The sequence below is a fragment of the Cherax quadricarinatus genome, chromosome 12 (assembly GCF_038502225.1).
Source record: "Cherax quadricarinatus isolate ZL_2023a chromosome 12, ASM3850222v1, whole genome shotgun sequence".
NCBI classification, from domain to species: Eukaryota; Metazoa; Arthropoda; class Malacostraca; order Decapoda; family Parastacidae; genus Cherax; species Cherax quadricarinatus.
This window is the reverse complement of record NC_091303.1, coordinates 40,719,767-40,736,121: the sequence shown is the minus strand read 5'-3', so window position 1 is coordinate 40,736,121 and position 16,355 is coordinate 40,719,767. Positions and strand designations below refer to the sequence as shown.

Below are 16,355 nucleotides of genomic sequence, written 5' to 3'. Positions count from 1 at the left end.
AATATAAAGTCCCAGGGGGGGCGAGGGCGGCGGCGGCGGCTGCCGCTGCTGCTGCTGCTGCTGCTGCTGCTGCTGCTGCTGCTGCTGCTGCTGCTGCTGCTGCTGCTGCTGCTGCTGCTGCTGCTGCTGCTGCTGCTGCTGCTGCTGCTGCTGCTGCTGCTGCTGCTGCTGCTGCTGCTGCTGCTGCTGCTGCTGCTACTGCTGCTGCTGCTACTGCTGCTGCTGCTGCTGCTGCTGCTGCTGCTGCTGCTGCTGCTGCTGCTGCTGCTGCTGCTGCTGCTGCTGCTGCTACTGCTGCTGCTGCTACTGCTGCTGCTACTGCTGCTGCTGCTGCTGCTGCTGCTGCTGCTGCTACTGCTGCTGCTGCTGCTGCTGCTGCTGCTGCTGCTACTGCTGCTGCTGCTACTGCTGCTGCTACTGCTGCTGCTGCTGCTGCTGCTGCTGCTGCTGCTGCTGCTGCTGCTGCTACTGCTGCTGCTGCTGCTGCTGCTGCTGCTGCTACTGCTGCTGCTGCTGCTGCTGCTGCTGCTGCTGCTGCTGCTGCTGCTGTTGCTGCTGCTGCTGCTGCTGCTGCTGCTGCTGCTGCTGCTGCTGCTACTGCTGCTGCTGCTGCTGCTGCTGCTGCTGCTGCTGCTGCTGCTGCTGCTGCTGCTGCTGCTGCTGCTGCTGCTGCTGCTGCTGCTGCTGCTGCTGTTGCTGCTGCTGCTGCTGCTGCTGCTGCTGCTGCTCGGCTCTGCAACATACACCTCAACTTCTGCACTCAACTAACCTGCTCAGAAACTACGATGAGTCACCACCAGTATTAATAAAGCTAGTCGAATACCTTGATTATTAAAGTAATGAGTTAGACATGAACAATTATAATAAATATAACTCTTGTATTTGGCATTTGAATAAATTTTAGATAATCTTTTTGTTTTAATTTTATTGACATTTTAAACTGGTGTTTATATTTTATATTTCAAACTTCTATTACTATAAATAAGATGTTATAAGCACCATAGACTGAGGTGCCAGAAAAGTCACATAAATCCCTGTTGGCATATGACGTAAAATTAATGAAAAGAATAAATACCGAAGAGGTCAAAGCAATACACACACCTGAACAAACTGCTGACTCGATCAAACAAGTGGCTGCTGGATATCAACCGCAGCAAATGAAAACTGAGGCTGGGAGAAGGATACCAGAAATATAGCATAGACTCGGAGGGAGGCAGAGGGAACAAAGCACACTAAAGGAGAAACACCTAGGAGCGAACATAGTGCCGAGCATATCCCCGAGGCAAACATCCAACGAATAATCTCTGCAGCGAATACTCGTTTGGCAAATGTAAGACTTTTTTTCTGGAATTTCAAAATATACTCATTAACGGCCCTATATACGATATGTTACTCTCATTTTAGAGAATGCAGCACAAGCATGGAATACACACACCTGATAAATCCCGTTAAGAAACTAAAGAAAGTGCAGAGATAACGAGACTAGGCCCAATGCTAAACGGAATGAGTTTTGAGAAAATGTAAAATTAACTACATCTGCTGACATCTTAGAAGAGACGAACAAGCGGAGACATGATAACGACATACAAAACACTCAGAGGAATTAATGAGGAGGACAGGGTAAGACTATTCGAGATACAAGAATCAGGTATACTAGGGCACAGTTGGAAATTAAAGACAGAGAGGAGTCACATGGATGTCGAGAAGTATTTCTTCTGCCTCAGAATGGTCAGAAAGTGGAATGACCTTGAATATGATGAGGTGAAAAACGTCTCCAGTAATAATTTTAAGGTACGACGGGACTCACGAAACAAAGAGGGTGTGAACATGGCAAGTGGCAAAGTAAGAGGCAGGGCCAGGAGCTGACACTCAACCCACGAAACCAAGCACATACAGCAATACACAAATATACATGGAGCAACACACACGCAAGAATAGACTAAGTTACAGTAATAAGATTAAACAACAAATGAATCGAGACAAGAAAACTACCACAATGCTGGAACACTACAAATGTGGTAACAATCATCAAATGTAGTACCAATCATCAAATGTGATACCAATCATCAAATGTGGTACCAATCATCAAATGTGGTATAAATCGCCAAATGTGGTACCAGTCATCAAATGTTGTATAAATCGCCAAATGTGGTACCAGTCATCAAATGTTGTATAAATCGCCAAATGTGGTACCAGTCATCAAATGTTGTATAAATCGCCAAATGTGGTAACAATCATCAAATGTGGTACCAATCATCAAATGTGATGCCAATCATTAAATGTGGTATAAATCGTCAAATGTGGTAACAATCATCAAATGTGGTACCAATCATCAAATGTGGTACAAATCATCAAATGTGATGCCAATCATTAAATGTGGTATAAATCGTCAAATGTGGTAACAATCATCATATGTGGTACCAATCATCAAATGTGGTAACAACCATCAAATGTGGTACCAATCATCAAATGTGGTACCAGTCATCAAATGTGGTACCAGTCATCAAATGTGGTACCAGTCATCAAATGTGGTACCAATCATCAAATGTGGTGCCAATCATCAAATGTGGTAACAATCATCAAATGAGGTACCAATCATCAAATGTGGTGCTAATCATCAAATGTGATACCAATCATTAAATGTGGTACCAATCATCAAATGTGGTACCAATCATCAAATGTGGTAACAATCATCAAATGTGGTACCAATCATCAAATGTGGTACCAATCATCAAATGTGGTACCAATCATCAAATGTGGTACCAATCATCAAATGTGGTACCAATCATCAAATGTGGTGCCAATCATAAAATGTGGTAACAATCATCAAATGAGGTACCAATCATCAAATGTGGTACTAATCATCAAATGAGGTATCAATCATTAAATGTGGTACCAATCATCAAATGTGGTACCAATCATGAAATATGGTACTAATCATCTAATGTGGTACCAATCATCAGAAAATGGTAACACTCATCAGATGTGGTACCAATCATCAAATGTAGTACCAATCATCAAACGTGGTACCAATCATTAAATTTGGTATATATCATCAAATGTGGTAAAAATCATCAAATGTGGTACCAATCATCAAATGTGGTACCAGTCATCAAATGTGGTAACAATTATCAAATGTGGTACCAATCATCAAATGTGGTACCAATCATCAAATGCGGTGACAATCATCAAATGTGGTACCAATCATCAAATATGGTACCAATCATCAAATATGGAACCAGTTATCAAATGTGGTACCAATCATCAAATGTGGTAACAATCATCAAATGTGGTATCAATCATTAAATGTGGTACCAATCACCAAATGTGGTACCAATCATCACATGTGGTAACAATCTTTTACTCTGGTATTTATATTCAAAGAAGACAGCAGGCTAGCCACCAGAGTCAATACCAAACATAACCAGTGAGGTACTTAAAACGTTATTAGTGAACAGTGATTTTATGAAAGTGTCATGAACACTGACTGACGAAATATCAGGACCCAGAATTGAAACTGGTAGAAGAGATCTGTAAACATGATACTTCGTCTGGTACCCTCTCCAGAATATGAAGATCTTCTGAAGAGAACACTTGCTTGAGATCGAAATATAGTTTTTTTTGTTTATTCCTGTCTATCATTTTTAGTCTAAGTCTAAATATATATATATATATATATATATATATATATATATATATATATATATATATATATATATATATATATATATATATATATATATATATATGCAATAAGATCACAGTAAACAGGTGATTTCAGAATATGCAAAACAACCACTCTGAAAGAATAGAGACATTCCGAATTTCTCTATTCTTTCAGAGTGGTTGTTTTGCATATATATATATATATATATATATATATATATATATATATATATATATATATATATATATATATATATATATATATATATGCAAGGAATTCGCAAGAGCAGGCGAAATATACACAAACACTGATCTCTGGCTGAAGGAGACTCGAACCTACGAACCTTGGAACAAGGTACGCAGTGCTTTACCAATCTACCCACACTGAACCAATACCTTGGAGTCCAGCTTGCGCTAGACGTTGATCCAAGGCAGCCAGCTTTCAGGGAGAAGGCTTACAGCTTTTCATCTCATCCCCTTCATGCATCAGCCTTACTAAAGATTTTTACCAGCGGTTAGAAGCTTAGGGCTGACTGTTAACTATCTCCTAGTTACTCTATCTTATGCTATCTGCAAACTATGGGGCCTACTCCACCCAACCCTTTATGGAGTGGGGCGGAGGGGACCAGTGGTCTTTGGCATTCATTGGGTCCTCCCTCCCTCAGAGATCCTGGCGGCTGCCACCCACGCTACCATACTCTGAAAAAATTTCCCTTCATTTTCTCCTGTTGCTGCTCTTGCAACATTACAAACCTCCTGATGACGCACCGAGAAGTATGAAAGTACTTGAGTTTAAAATTCCCCCCCCCCATTCCCCCCCAGTGGATTGTCTAACATTGTTAAGATCTGTGATTGTTTTGCATATATATATATACATATATATATATATATATATATATATATATATATATATATATATATATATATATATATATTTATATATATATATATATATATATATATATATATATATATATATATATATATATATATATATATATATATATATATATATATATATATATATATATGAGTCATTCTTCAGTTATTGCTCAGAATCCAACAAAATTTTCCCGTACACAAACAAGCTCCAGAAACGTTTTATTCATTTACATTCATTTATATACTGAGTCAAACAAGGAGAATTAGTGTGCAGTACCTAGCAGAGTTTACTGCCAGAGGGGAATCATAGGCCTGAGTGCCGTGTGCAAAATATTAATAATAGAACTTTTCTTTGTCAAAGGAAAGAAAGTCTCCCTGATAACATTGTGTATACATAGTGTATAGTGTATACTACAGTGGCTCCCTAGTATATAGATGATAAAGGCTAAAGTGTCATTTGAAAACAGGTGAATTTCTAAATGAACTGATAAGCCTATAGAGGCAGGTGCCAGAAGTCGCCAGAAACTTACCATAGAGGTCAGCTGTTTTAATAATCTTCCTGGCTTGCTAGTGTACTCGCATATAATCTAGTGATACCAGTGAATAGCAGAATACAGTGTTGTAGTAGCAACTAACCAGTATTATAATGGTACTTAGTGGAGTGACTTTCATTAGTTTCTTTTTTCTTGAAATACCAGACGTATACTGTGAATTTCATATAACCTGTAGTTACCAGCGGTCGCAATATACACAAAGAGAAGCAATTATTACTACAGAAAAAGCGTCCTTCCTTCAAAATTTCCACCAGTCAACTTTAGTGATAATTTAGCATTTATTGTGGTGGAGACGAAAAAAACCTAGAAAAGCTAGATACAGCGATTGATAAACAAGGGTTGAGGCTCGACCGTTCGTCATTGTAGGAGCTGCCAGAAATCACCGGTTCTTCAACACGCAAGTTATACTTTTGTATCAATCAAATCACATATTACTCGGGTAGATAATTTCCAGTAGATCCTTCATGTGTTAGCCCAAATCACCGACCAGTATGTTTTAAATAAGTGACCCACTGATCAGATCAGACTTGTTCCGAACCCTCGACTGGTCCGAACCCTCGACTGGTCCGAACCCTTAACTGGTTTCAAACGGATTCGTTGGACAATAAAGCAGACTGTAAACGGATGGGGTTGTAGGCGCCCTTATCAAACACAAACAATAAATATAAATCAGGAACGTACACCGGTAAGCTGTCCAATATACAAGTACTGTTAGAAATAGAAATACAAATAGCTAGAGCTTCATTTAAGGAGGTTATTAATAGAGTATTCAAGAGGTTGCTAGTAGAATTACAGTAAATCAACCATTCAAATCATTATGAAGCTCTGTGTAGTCTGCAGTCAATCAAACAAACGGGCTTCCACATGGATAAATTGTCATTTTTGTGGAAATTGGTGTCACGCCCCTTGAGCGGATATCCAAGAACTAGCTACAAGCAGTATTAAAACAGGGAAGTGTTTTTGGGTATGCCCAAATGAGATAAATCTGTGGACTAAAATCACAAGGGTATTAAAAGAGGATAACATCAAAGCTGCTTTCATAGAAAACCTGGAAGCTTTCTACAACAGATGGGAACATAAAAAGTCTGGGCTGAATGGTACTTCCCTTGATACTGGCCATGTAGTCAGAAACTGTAAGGCTGGAGGTGATGTCCTGGTAGTCAGTAAATGTGGGGCCGATAGTGCTGTCCTGGGAGACAGTAATGGAGAAGCTGGAGGTGCTGTCCTGGGAGACAGTAATGGTGAAGCTGAAGGTGCTGTCCTGGGAGACAGTAATGGTGAAGCTGGAGGTGCTGTCCTGGGAGACAGTAATGGTGAAGCTGGAGGTGCTGTCCTGGGAGACAGTAATGGTGAAGCTGGAGATTTTGTCCAGGTAGTCGGGAATTATACGCAGGAAGGAATACATATAAATGACCTCATAGGGGACAGGAGCCGTAGTGGGGAAACAAGTGTAGTCAAAGATAAGATAAAACCAATATTGCAAACTAGAAATACCACAGGAAATAGCAAACAAGAGGACTCCACTAGCAATAGTGAGGATATATTACCAAAAACAACTGGTGGGAGCTCCATTGTTGGTGTTAGGGAGGATAGGAATAAGACAGGGAAACATGCACCAACAGGGAATACAGTCACAGAAACCCAAGGCAAACGGAAACCAAGCCTGTGCACATACTATGCACTTGGTATCTGCAGACATGGGAAATCTGGAAAAACAGACGGGACGTGCAACTATGACCACCCTAGAAAATGCGGTGCCCATATGACAACAAGAAAATGCAAACTCCCTTCCTGTAAGCTTTTTCACCCTGAAATGTGTACCTCTTCAGTACAGGAAAGACTGTGCTATAACTTAAATTGCCAGGCACACCATCTAAAGGGGACAAAAAGATACAAAACATCCAGGCCATGGGAAAACCTGGGTAGCCACAGCCACTCAAGAGGGAGAGATTTTTTAGTGCCAGGAAGGAAAAAAAACTGGCAGGAAATGGCAGAAATCGTACACCAAATCCAGTCATTCCTGGAGTGGAACCACAGTCGATGGCCTCCACTCCAAACCAACAGATAAAGATACTAATGCCGGAAAAAAAATCCCCCCCCAGTACCAACAATACCACCAATCCGATGACATTCTTCTTTGCAAATATACAGGGTCTAAAGCCAGCAACAAACAACAAAATACCTTTCATCCGTGGACTGCTTGCAGAGGCAAAGGCAATATTCGCGGCTTTCACAGAGACCCACATAAAGGATCACTTGGACAACGAAATATGGATCCCAGGTTACAACCTATACAGATGTGACAGAGTGAACAGGCAAAAGGGGGGGGGCCTGTACATTGCAGAGTCACTTGTTTGCACAGAACTGCTTAATGCCTCAAATGATGTAGTGGAAGTTTTAGCAGTAAAGGTCGAGAACCAAAACCTAGTCATTGTGGTAGTCTACAAGCCTCCGGATGCAACATTCCAGCAATTCCAGGAACAGCTGTTAAAAATTGACCACTGTCTGGAAAATCTTCCAGCTCCTGCACCCAACATCTTGCTCCTGGGGGATTTCAACTTAAGGCACCTAAAATGGAGGAATATAGCAAATAATATTGTTGCAGTAATAACACTAGGAGGCAGCTCTGATGAAAACTCACACTCACATGAGCTTTTAAATCTCTGCACAAAATTCAATTTAAACCAGCAAATAATAGAGCCTACTAGACTGGAGAATACACTAGACCTCATCTTCACTAACAATGATGATCTGATAAGAAATGTCACCATATCAAAAACAATATATTCAGATCACAACATAATTGAGGTTCAGACATGTATGCGCGGAGCCCCAGACCGACATAATGGGATTAGTCACGAGGGAGCATTCACCAAATTCAACTTCAATAACAAAAACATAAAGTGGGACCAAGTAAACCAAGTCCTAACCGATATAAGCTGGGAAGATATACTAAGCAACACAGACCCCAACTTGTGCCTAGAACAGATTAACTTGGTGGCACTCGATGTATGCACAAGGCTTATTCCTTTAAGAAAAAGGAGGAGTAGATGTAAAATAGAAAGAGACAGGCGCTCCCTTTACAGGCGACGGAAAAGAATAACAGAGCGGCTAAAAGAGGTCAATATATCTGAAATGCGTAGGGAGACACTGGTCAGAGAAATAGCAAGCATCGAACTTAAGCTAAAGGAATCTTATAGGAGTCAGGAATCGCGGGAAGAACTAAAAGCCATAAATGAAATCGAAAGAAACCCGAAGTATTTCTTCTCCTATGCCAAATCAAAGTCGAGAACAACGTCCAGTATTGGGCCCCTACTTAAACAAGATGGGTCCTACACAGATGACAGCAAGGAAATGAGTGAGCTACTCAAGTCCCAATATGACTCAGTTTTTAGCAAGCCGCTAACCAGAGTGAGAGTCGAAGATCAAAATGAATTTTTTATAAGAGAGCCACAGAATTTGGTTAACACAAGCCTATCAGATGTTATCCTGACGCCAAATGACTTCGAACAGGCGATAAATGACATGCCCATGCACTCTGCCCCAGGGCCAGACTCATGGAACTCCGTGTTCATCAAGAACTGCAAGAAGCCCCTATCACGAGCCTTTACCATCCTATGGAGAGGGAGCATGGACACTGGGGTCGTCCCACAGTTACTAAAAACAACAGACATAGCCCCACTCCACAAAGGGGGCAGTAAAGCAACAGCAAAGAACTACAGACCGATAGCACTAACATCCCATATCATAAAAATCTTTGAAAGGGTCCTAAGAAGCAAGATCACCACCCATCTAGAAACCCATCAGTTACACAACCCAGGGCAACATGGGTTTAGAACAGGTCGCTCCTGTCTGTCTCAACTATTGGATCACTACGACAAGGTCCTAGATGCACCAGAAGACAAAAAGAATGCAGATGTAATATATACAGACTTTGCAAAAGCCTTCGACAAGTGTGACCATGGCGTAATAGCGCACAAAATGCGTGCTAAAGGAATAACAGGAAAAGTCGGTCGATGGATCTATAATTTCCTCACTAACAGAACACAGAGAGTAGTAGTCAACAGAGTAAAGTCCGAGGCAGCTACGGTGAAAAGCTCTGTTCCACAAGGCACAGTACTCGCTCCCATCTTGTTCCTCATCCTCATATCCGACATAGACAAGGATGTCACCGTGTGTTCCTTTGCAGATGACACCCGAATCTGCATGACAGTGTCTTCCATTGCAGACACTGCAAGGCTCCAGGCGGACATCAACCAAATCTTTCAGTGGGCTGCAGAAAACAATATGAAGTTCAACGATGAGAAATTTCAATTACTCAGATATGGTAAACACGAGGAAATTAAATCTTCATCACAGTACAAAACAAATTCTGGCCAAAAAATTGAGCGAAACACCAAAGTCAAAGACCTGGGAGTGATCATGTCGGAGGATCTCACCTTCAAGGACCATAACACTGTATCAATCGCATCTGCTAGAAAAATGACAGGATGGATAATGAGAACCTTCAAAACTAGGGAGGCCAAGCCCATGATGACACTCTTCAGGTCACTTGTTCTATCTAGGCTGGAATATTGCTGCACACTAACAGCACCTTTCAAGGCAGGTGAAATTGCTGACCTAGAAAATGTACAGAGAACCGTCACGGCGCTCATAACGGAGATAAAACACCTCAATTACTGGGAGCGCTTAAGGTTCCTAAACCTGTATTCCCTGGAACGCAGGCGGGAGAGATACATGATTATATACACCTGGAAAATCCTAGAGGGACTAGTACCGAACTTGCACACGAAAATCACTCACTACGAAAGCAAAAGACTTGGCAGACGATGCAACATCCCCCCAATGAAAAGCAGGGGTGTCACTAGCACGTTAAAAGACAATACAATAAGTGTCAGGGGCCCGAGACTGTTCAACTGCCTCCCAGCATACATAAGGGGGATTACCAACAGACCCCTGGCAGTCTTCAAGCTGGCACTGGACAAGCACCTAAAGTCGGTTCCTGACCAGCCGGGCTGTGGCTCGTACGTTGGTTTTCGTGCAGCCAGCAGTAACAGCCTGGTTGATCAGGCTCTGATCCACCAGGAGGCCTGGTCACAGACCGGGCCGCGGGGGCGTTGACCCCCGGAACTCTCTCCAGGTAAACTCCAGGTAAACATGACTCAGCCCTTACTCTAATCAGGGGGAAGCGCTAAATTAGTAGGGGTAGTATATAGCACTTGTAATATAAAAGGGGATACGATACGGTCAAAGCAAGGGAAGAATATGTCCAGTTCCTTGGATCAAGAGCCACTCAAAAGCGTCAAGGCCAAATAATGCAGTAAGATAAAATACTACTGAGCCATTTGGAGATAAAAAGTTGCAACAGACTTCATAGTGTTAATATTTTGAAGGCAATCAACAGAGGCTTTGTAAAATTATCTCTCGGTAACCAATGTCGGGAATAGTCTTATTAACAATGTCTGGAATAGTCTTCTTATTAACAATGTCTGGAATAGTCTTCTTATTAACAATGTTTGGAATAGACTTCTTATTAACAATGTCTGGAATAGTCTTATTAACAATGTCTGGAATAGTCTTATTAACAATGTCTGGAATAGTCTTCTTATTAACAATGTCGGGAATAGTCTTCTTATTAACAATGTCTGGAATAGTCTTCTTATTAACAATGTCTGGAATAGTCTTCTTATTAACAATATCGGGAATAGTCTTCTAATTAACAATGTCGGGAATAGTCTTCTTATTAACAATGTCTGGAATAGTCTTCTTATTAACAATGTCAGGAATAGTCTTCTTATTAACAATGTCGGGAATAGTCTTCTTATTAACAATGTCTGGAATAGTCTTCTTATTAACAATGTCTGGAATAGTCTTCTTATTAACAATGTCAGGAATAGTCTTCTTATTAACAATGTCGGGAATAGTCTTCTTATTAACAATGTCTGGAATAGTCTTCTTATTAACAATGTCTGGAATAGTCTTCTTATTAACAATGTCTGGAATAGTCTTCTTATTAACAATGTCAGGAATAGTCTTCTTATTAACAATGTCGGGAATAGTCTTCTTATTAACAATGTCTGGAAAAGTCTTCTTATTAACAATGTCGGGAAAAGTCTTCTTATTAACAATGTCGGGAATAGTCTTCTTATTAACAATGTCTGGAATAGTCTTCTTATTAACAATGTCTGGAATAGTCTTCTTATTAACAATGTCAGGAATAGTCTTCTTATTAACAATGTCGGGAATAGTCTTCTTATTAACAATGTCTGGAATAGTCTTCTTATTAACAATGTCTGGAAAAGTCTTCTTATTAACAATGTCTGGAAAAGTCTTCTTATTAACAATGTCTGGAAAAGTCTTCTTATTAACAATGTCTGGAAAAGTCTTCTTATTAACAATGTCGGGAATAGTCTTCTTATTAACAATGTCTGGAATAGTCTTCTTATTAACAATGTCGGGAATAGTCTTCTTATTAACAATTAATCAGAGGTCACCTGCACTGGTCTATGGGTTCACAAACTTGAAGCCGACTGAATAAGTCGTTCTCAATTATAAACAAAAGTCTTGAAGAAAGGTTATATAAAATAAGAACACAGTATCTAACAATGTTCCGGCTCAGTCATTAACTTCTATGTTCAAGGTTTTACTACATTCGTAGAAGTTAAAAATGCTATAAAAAGGCAAGTTTTCAAAAATTTTCAATATTCTTTTTTGCAGTTCTATTCTATTTAAAACTCTCGGTATTCCTCTAAGAAACATTATTTAATTTAATGGTTCTTAAAAAAGCCCAAACTAATAAAAAAAAGATTAATAAAACTGAGAAAGCTCAAAATCACTAAGAAAGATACTTCCAATTAAGATACACGCGCTCTTATGTGTTTGAAGCCATTCCGAAGACTCAGTCTTTAGTTATTGAATGGAAACCAAATTATTTAAAAAGAATAGCAATTTAAAATTGACAAAGCTGAAAGAGAAAGAAAGCTTTCTGTAATAAGACCCGCCATTAACACTGAAAGTTTGAAACTTATCAGAAATGGTATTCTTTAACAATTTCTATGTAAAGTAAAAGGACACAAGTGCAACAATTTCACTAAAATGTCAAGTTTGTACGTAAACAGTGTAGCCACAGAGGGCGTTAGTCTTCTAACAGAGTGCATCAGCGTTATCATTTTGAAGTCGACAATAAGCCATTCTGAAAAAGAATAAAAATTTCCTCTGTGGTCGACTTATAAGGCGGCCGTTCTGAAGGTCTGAGGCTACACTGCAGAGGATTGTGCAAGTGGAGAGATTCCAGGATGTTGGGAATGGGCTCAACAAGTTTTGTCATTGGGCACTGCGTATGACACTGATTCCTAGAATCTTGTCCTGGTTGTCGTACACAAGTATTGAAAGTGTGAAGCTTATTGGATGAAACCTTTCCGTGTTATAACCGAAATAAAAACGAAAAGCTGGAGGAAGAGGAAACAAAGAAAATAAATTCAAGCAACCTGTCGGAAATGCCTAATAATCTCGAAAGAAAAAAAATCAGAAAAAACCATGCTAAACAAATCTAATTGAATTTTATATGATGAGAAGGATTAAGCAGGAAAATAAAGAATAGGAGGACTACATTTACCTAGAGTAATATAAACTCACTGAGAAGGATACTTCATATTAAATAAAAAGAACAAGTTGTCCGGGTGTTTGAGAGTGTTTCAGCGGGTAAGAGACTACCTTACGCTCTTGACAAAGAGTGGGCAGAGAGCCTCTGTATTTACTAGGTTTACTCAAAATATTTTCCTGTGTAGAGAAGGGAAAGCATCGCTGACAAGTGCATTAACATTTCAAAGGATTCCATTGCACAGCAGTGCGTGTATTTGGTCTCTCTCTCTCTCTCTCTCTCTCTCTTTCTTTCTCCAAGTAATCCAACCCTTGGCTGCACTAAATTAGTGACAGTAAGTAGAGTAGCGACAACACAAATACAATTTTAGAATAATATTAGCAGACACTGACCCAGTAATATAGTAGTTTCAAAGGAACAAACCGGTGAGGTGAGAATTCATACCGTGTAGACAGTGACCTAGAGTTATAACTTTTTTACAACGTAATATTCCTGTACCTTAATACGATGAACTTTTGCATAAAAGCAAAGAAATGACCTTTCATTTCAATATTTTTTTTAGAAAATGTCGCCCCTAAATGAAAAAACAAGAAACGAAAACAAGTAACTTGACTGAATATTGCATTTAATATTAATAACAAATAAAACAGCTTACAGCATCATTGTTATCATGTTTGTACATATATTACTACTTACTGCCTAGAATAAGCCGAAGTTGTAATTTGTTCTTGTTTCTGCAGGCAGCATACAGTTTCTGCATAACTTTGGCTGCACGTTCAGTACACTGAGCTGGTATATTGAGTGCGGACGGCTCCTACTTCCAGTGATTTTTCAATGAGTTCAGTGGTTTTTCTGTAAGTTTTCAATATTTCTGACAAATTCTTGAAATCATTCTCATCGTACATCCGATCAGTAAACCAATAATCTATGCAGGTGTATGAAATGAATCAACATATATTCTTCAAAGTCTTCCGTCTTGTAGGTATAAGAATGAATGCAAGAACAGCTAGAATGGCTCTTGAATTCCACCTCGCATTGCTGATGTTTGGAATTTTCTAAAGTTAATCAAAGGAAAGTGCCCTTTTTCTTCCACGAATCTAAACACTCGTGTTAGATGGTACAAAAACTTCATATCATCTCTCCATCCTGATTTATGGAGCATGTCTTCTGTTCCATTAACAAGCTGCACCTTTAGTTCTTCATAATTCTTCACCAGTTGGGATACAAATGGAAACTCAATGTTTGGAGAACTGGTTTTAGCACCAAGATTTTCATCCATTAACAAACGGAGAATCCTGTCCAGAACGTGACGCTGACGACCGATAAATTGTGGTTTGTTTATCTCCTTCTCTGAGAACATTCGTTGCAGGCGGACAACAGCTCCACTCTTCTTCCCTGTGTTAACGTTTGTTGTATCAGCACTGATCACCTTTACTGCATTCCACAAGTTGTAATCATCAATGAGAGAATAACAGAAGACGCCAGTATATAGAGATGAAAATTAGAAATTTACTAAGTTTCTACTTATGATTAGTAAAGTAAATATAAAGTGATTATTATTTTTCATTAATTTAAGTTGCCAATTAAAACTTTCCTGAGTTGCTACTTATGAGTAGTAACGCAGAGAGATGGCGAGTCATAGTTATAATTTAGGGGTGACTTTTTTACAAAATTAACAGGAATTAGGGATTTCTTCATTGTTTTTACACAAAAGTTCATCGATTTACGACACAGGAGATGTTTTATTTGGAAAAAAAGTAAAAAAGTCATAACCCGAGTGGACACCCGTACTGCTTGTCATATATATATATACATGTATATATATGTATATATATATATATATATATATATATATATATATATATATATATATATATATATATATATATATATATATATATATAAATATATATATATATATATATATATATATATATATATATATATATATATATATATATATATATATATATATATATATATATATATATATATATATATATAGCGAGAAAGAGAGAGAGAAAGAGAGAGAGAGAGACAGACAGACAGACAGAGAGAGAGAGAGAGAGAGAGAGAGAGAGAGAGAGAGAGGGGGGGAAAGAGAATACTTTATGGAAGCTTCCCCAAGCTTAAATTTATTCATGAGAATAAAGGAGAAGCAGAGGAGACCTGCACCACAACACAACACTGCACCACAACACTACACTGCACCACAACACTACACTGCACAACAACACTACACTGCACCACAACACTACACTGCACCACAACACTACACTGCACCACAACACTACACTGCACCACAACACTACACTGCACCACAACACTACACTGCACCACAACACTATACTGCACCACAACACTACACTGCACCACAACACTACACTGCACCACAACACTACACTGCACCACAACACTACATTGCACCACAACACTACACTGCACCACAACACTACACTGGACCACAACACTACACTGCACCACAACACTACACTGCACCACAACACTACACTGCACCACAACACTACACTGCACCACAACACTACACTGCACCACAACACTACACTGCACCACAACACTACACTGCACCACAACACTACACTGCACCACAACACTACACTGGACCACCACACTACACTGGACCACAACACTACACTGCACCACAACACTACACTGGACCACAACACTACACTGCACCACAACACTACACTGCACCACAACACTACACTGCACTACAACACTACACTGCACCACAACACTACACTGCACCACAACACTACACTGCACCACAACACTACACTGCACCACAACACTACACTGGACCTCCACACTACACTGCACCACAACACTACACTGCACCACAACATTACACTGCACCACAACACTACACCGGACGACAATACTACACTGGACCACAACACTACACTGCACCACAACGCTACACTGCACCACAACACTACACTGCACCACAACACTACACTGGACCACAATACTACACTGGACCACAACACTACACTGCACCACAACACTACACTGGACCACAACACTACACTGCACCACAACACTACACTGGACCACAATACTACACTGCACCACAACACTACACTGCACCACAACACTACACTGCACCACAACACTACACTGCACCACAACACTACACTGGACCACCACACTACACTGCACCACAACACTACACTGCACCACAACACTACACTGGACCACAACACTACACTGCACCACAACACTACACTGGACCAAAACACTACACTGGACCACAACACTACACTGCACCACAACACTACACTGCACCACAACACTACACTGTACCACAACACTACACTGCACCACAACACTACACTGGACCACAACACTACACTGGACCACAACACTACACTGCACCACAACACTACACTGGACCACAACACTACACTGCACCACAACACTACACTGCACCACAACACTACACTGCACCACAACACTACACTGCACCACAACACTACACTGCACCACAACACTACACTGCACCACAACACTACACTGCACCACAACACTACACTGGACCACCACACTACACTGCACCACAACACTACACTGCACCACAACATTACACTGCACCACAACACTACACCGGACCACAATACTACACTGGACCA

The 16,355-nt window shown here is 40.1% G+C and overlaps 1 long non-coding RNA gene across 1 annotated transcript in view; it reads right to left on the bottom strand.

Moving 5' to 3' along the window:
• LOC138852619 (uncharacterized) overlaps positions 1-16,355 on the bottom strand; it is a 463,917-nt gene that overhangs the window by 118,888 nt on the left and 328,674 nt on the right. The window lies entirely within an intron of this gene.